The sequence below is a fragment of the Elephantulus edwardii genome, unplaced genomic scaffold (assembly GCF_000299155.1).
Source record: "Elephantulus edwardii isolate Elephantulus edwardi_28Jun2011 unplaced genomic scaffold, EleEdw1.0 scaffold00180, whole genome shotgun sequence".
In the NCBI taxonomy this organism is placed as follows: Eukaryota; Metazoa; Chordata; class Mammalia; order Macroscelidea; family Macroscelididae; genus Elephantulus; species Elephantulus edwardii.
The window spans coordinates 3,314,022-3,319,298 of record NW_006399930.1 but is presented as its reverse complement, the minus strand read 5'-3'; the positions used below and the strand labels follow the sequence as shown (position 1 = coordinate 3,319,298).

General features: G+C 39.2%; 1 pseudogene; it reads left to right on the top strand.

The window, feature by feature from the left end:
• The first annotated feature begins 5,031 nt into the window (after positions 1-5,031).
• Positions 5,032-5,277, top strand: part of LOC102875178 — a 2,545-nt pseudogene continuing 2,299 nt past the window's right edge.

The following is a 5,277-nucleotide window of genomic DNA, read 5'->3' as shown; positions in this document are numbered from 1 at the left end:
GAGGAGGGTAGAGAGAATAGTGCAACAATGAATGAATGGAAACCCAAAATCTCTGTAAATGTTTATGAAAATTAATAAAATATAATTATAGGAAAAAAAAAGAAAAGTGAACACTTTTTCCTACACCACAACTCAAATGTATCAATTCTTATCTTGTCATCCTTACTCATTGTTAAGCTCTCAGATGCACATCAGGTGACTGGAAAGACTATGATTTGAATTGAGCACACCTTAGCCTTTAAGCCTGTAACCTGACAATTGTGCTTTTCAGGACTTTGGAGATGTCCCTGAGAGAGGACTTTCTTAATGCTATGGAGAAGAATGTGCCATCAGAATTGGAGGAAAATTCACATTAATTTTTGTTATGCAAATGACTTAACCTTCATTGCTGAACATGAGAAGGCCTTGAAGCACTTACTTAGAAGGTTAAACATTGTAGCTTCCAACACAGAACATCTCAACATCAAGAAAACAAGATTTCTCATGATAGCTTGAGAAAAGATTGAAAATGTCAATAACTTCATTTTACTTGGATTTACAATCAATACACTTAGTAACAGCAGTCAGGAGATTGGGAGATCTAATGCACTGGGAAATACTGGAGTCAGGGACTGCTACAAATTTTTAAGAAGCAATGATGTTAGATTGAGGACTAAGGTGCTCTTGATTCAGACCATGGTCTTTTTAATAACTTGCTATGCATCTGAGCTGGACAGTGAATAAGGATGACAGAAGAATTGAGCTGTAGTGTTGATGGAGAGTACTGAATATCCCATGGATTATCAAAAGAACAAACAGATATGTCTTCAAGAAAGTGCAGCCAGAGTGCTCCTTAGAGGCAAAAGTGGTGAAGTTTCATCTCACATACTTTGGACATGTTGCTAGGAGGGGTTATTACTTGGAGAGGGACATCATGTTTGGGAAGACAGAGGGGCAGCAAGAGAGGAAGACCCTTGACCAGGTGCGATGACACAGTGACAACAGCTATGGGCTCAAGTGAGCCAGTGATTGGGAGGATGTCTGTTGTTCTTAGCATTAATTACTATGAATCATACTTGACTTGAAAGCACACAACAACAACATACATCTCTCAATCTCCAGACTGCTGGCGTTGACTGTGGATCTAAACAAGAGGATGCAATCATTGACAAATTAAATCTTTTCTCCATCTATCATGATGTTGCCTACTTGCCCAGCGGTGAGGAATTTTGCTTTCCTTTTTTTTTTTGTGTGTGCGTGTACCGTCAAATCAGATCTGACTGGTACAGGAGGAGATTGCCCCTCCTTCCCCGGCAGAGCATCTGGTGGATTCGAACCACGCACCTCTGGGATTGTAGTTGTAGCTTCTTGCCACTAGGCCACCAGAGCTCCCCGAATTTCGCTTTCCTGATGTTATGTTCCATCAAGTCACCTCATAGCATCTATCACTCATAGCAACCCTATGTATAATAGCTCTGAACCCTGCCCTATCCTGAGCCAATTTCACTGTCTCTGGCACACTCACACCCCCTACCCCAGTTACTGAGTCAATTCATATAATCCAGGAGTTTTCTCTCTCGAGCTTTCCCTCCATCCTTCCAAGCATGATGTCCTCAAAGGAATGGTCCCTGAAGGCAACATGCCCAAAGTATGGCAGACAGAGCTTCAAAATCCTTGTCTCCAAGGAGCAGTCTATTTTCACCCTTTCTAGCACATACTTGTTTGTTCTCTTTGTTCACATGATATGTTCAATACTCTTCTCCAGCACTACAACTCAAAGACTTTGATTCTTCTTCTATCTTAGTCTTTGTCCAGCTCTCTGATACATAGCAAGTAATTGTGAAGACCATGGCTTGGATCAGGTGCACCTGTCTCTAGACTCACAGTGTTGCTCTTCAGTACTCTGGCAAGGCCTCTGACAGCAGATTTTTCTAATCTAATTTGTGTTTTTATTTCCTAACTGCCGGTGCCAAGAGTTAATCGTGGAGCCAAGCAAGTTGTAATTGCTAACAAGCTCAATCTTTTTTCTGTCTCTCACGATGCTACCAATTAGCCTATTGGTGAGAATCTTTGTTTTCTTGATGTTGGGCTTTAATCCATATTTAAGGCTGCAATCCTTGATCTTCTGCAGCCAACACATCAGGTCCTCCTCAGTGGCATCTGCATGATGCAGGTTGTTGATGAGTCTTCCTCTAATCTTTATGTCACATTCTTCCTTATGGAGTCCAGCCTCCCAGATGACCTGTTCTGCATATAAATTGAAAAGGTATGGAGACAGGACACATCCCTGATGGACTCCTTTCCTGATTTTGAATGATGCAGTGTTTCCTTGCTTTGTTCTGATGTTTGTGGCCTGGTTCAAGTATAGGTTTCACATGAGCACAATCAGGCATTCTCGGGTCATCATTCTTTTCAAGGTCAGCCACAATTTGTTATGATACACACAGTCAAATGCCTTTGCATAGCCAGTGAAACACAGACATTCTTCGGGTACTTTCTACTTTCAGCTAGTATTCATCTAACACTTGTTATAATGTCCCTAGTGCCACGACCTCTTCTAAACCCAGCTTGCAGAAGACACAATATCACTAATATCACATGTGAGAAATATGCTGCTGAACAATATCCAAAAAATATTAGAACTGGTTACTTGATAGTGAGATGTCATTCCTATTGAAGACTGCAGACCTTGATCCACTTTAACAAACACATCAGTTCCTCTTCATTTTGATCAAGCGAGATTGTGTCATTTGCATAATAAAGGTTGTTAATGAGTTTCTTCCAGGTCTGATGTCACATTTTTCTTCATGAAGTCCAGCTTTTGAGGTGAAATCAACTGAAATCAGCTACCTTCCCAAAGCATATGGTTTTGTTTTCTTACTAAGAGTTCTAGCAGTGATTACTTACAACCAAATTATTTGCAAAATGCTAGTAATAGTATCTCTGAGAATTAAAGGAAGAATGCAATAGAACAGCCCCTGACGGATGACCAACTGTCAATAAAGAGATTAGGAAATGTGTGAGTCCTGGAATCCCCAAAATCTACCACTGATACTGTATTTAAGTGAGATCTCTGAGATTTGTAATGTTTTTAGGGGACTTGATGACAAAGGTCACAGAGCACATTGTACCAGTAGTCAAAATCACTGGCAGTAAGAGAGATGAAAATCAAAACCACAATGAGATACCATCTCACTCCAGTAATAGTGGCAAAGTTTAACAGGACAGTAAGTAATAAATATTGGAGAGGATGTGGTGAGATAGGAACTCTTACACATTGTTGGTGGGATTGTAACATGGTACAACCATTCTGGAAGGCAGTTTGGTGCTTCTTCGAAAGCTGAACATAGAAATTCTATATGATGCAGCTATCCCACTACTTGGAATATACTCTGAGAAAATGAGAACTGAGGCACAAATGGAGACTTGCACACCAGTGTTCACAGAAATATTATTCACCATCGCAAGAATACGGAAACAGCCCAGATATCCAACCACAAACGAATGGGTTGAGAAATAATGGTATATTCAAACACTGGAATTCTATTGTAGCACACAGGAGCAATGATTTTATAAATTATTACCTAACTTGGGAAAGACTGGAAAGCATTATGCTGAGTGAACTAACTCAGTCCCACAAGGACAAATACTGTACAAAATCATTACTGTAGAATGAGTATAAGGATCCAAGGGGAAGGGAGCTTGGAAGCAGAGCGATGAGGATGTGCAGGGGCAGGAGGAGATTAATCATGGGGTTGTACAATTTGATGGGTGGGTGGGGTGAGGGAAATTGGAAGAATCTGTTCTGGAAAACAATGTATTCAAATTTTGTAAATAAACTAGTATAATTAAAAAAAAGAAAAAATAACCCAAGAAAAAAGAAATACTGCAAAAATGTTTCTATTATCAGCATTAATACTATTTCCTTTGACAATTATTGTACCTTTCTTTTTTATAGTCATAACCTAGTTGTTGTGGTTGTTGTTAGGTGCTGTCGAGTTGTAGGCGACTCATAGCAACCCTATGAATGAAAGTCCTCAATGTTTGCGGGACTTTCATCCTATCTCTAGGTTCATAGGGTTTCCGGAGGCAAGCTATTATGGAAGTGGATGCCACTCCTGCTTCCAAGCTTGTTTTAATCGGGGAGCTTCACTAAACACTGTCCACCATGGGTAACCATTATCACATTTGACACATCAGTGTCACTGTATTCAGCTTCACAGCGAGCACAAGTTACCTCTATATGGCAAGTGGACATACCAGGGTTACACGACCTAGAAGAATGTTTGACCAAAAACAATTAAAAACAGGCTAGAGGGCCGTGGGTTAGAGTCACCCACCTTTGGCTTAGTAGCATCACTTTCTATCCACTAGTCCAATTTTAGCACACAATCTTCACTTTAACTTCACAAATGTGCATGTTGTTGACTGTAAAAGAAAACAAGAAATTTTTCTTTAATCATTCTATGTTAAAGAATTGGTGAAGGGTAAATATATTTCTGAACTTTAAGAATACTGATCATTTGTATGTGGCTTGCTCTATGTTATTTAATATGTTATTAGAGGTCCCTATCCAGTGGACAGGAAAGAAAACTCAACAGACAGGACTGAAAAAGAGGATCCTTGAAGAGGTCAGTATCAGAAAGATTCCAGAAAGTCAAAACACCTGCACTACCATTGTTGGAAAGGTTGGACAATGAGATGATGGGGTAAATCAGAGCAGAAATGTGTAAACATTAGCAGAGAAAATCATCAGGGAAGAATGAGAATGCTGCTGAATTTTGAAAATCTATTATATGCTTCAACTTCTCCAAAACTTTACGTATTGTTTTAAGAGTTCTGTTGTACACCCTTTATTTGATATAAAACAAAAACAAGAGTTTTAAATGTTTATTTTAACTCATGTATAGAATTTCTTTCTATAAGGAATTACTTATATGAAAGAATATATGTGTAAAACTGTTCTTAAAAATAAATTAATGAGATGAGCTTTTATAAGCTGCTAATAGAAGTATAAATTCATTCATTCATCCATCTGTTGGTGCCGCCGACATGGTCAATAACAATCCCTACCATACTGAACCTTACATTTTAGAGATGATTACATGTAAGTACATTTAGATGAAATAAGATGATGATTCATGGTAGAGAAAAAAGTTGTTGTTGTTGTTGTTGTTATGTGTTGTCGAGTCATTTGGGACTCATAGCGACCCTATGTACAACAGCCCTAAACTCTGCTCTATCCTGTGCCAATCGCACTGCCTCTGACACACCCATCCCGATTACCCCAGTCACTGA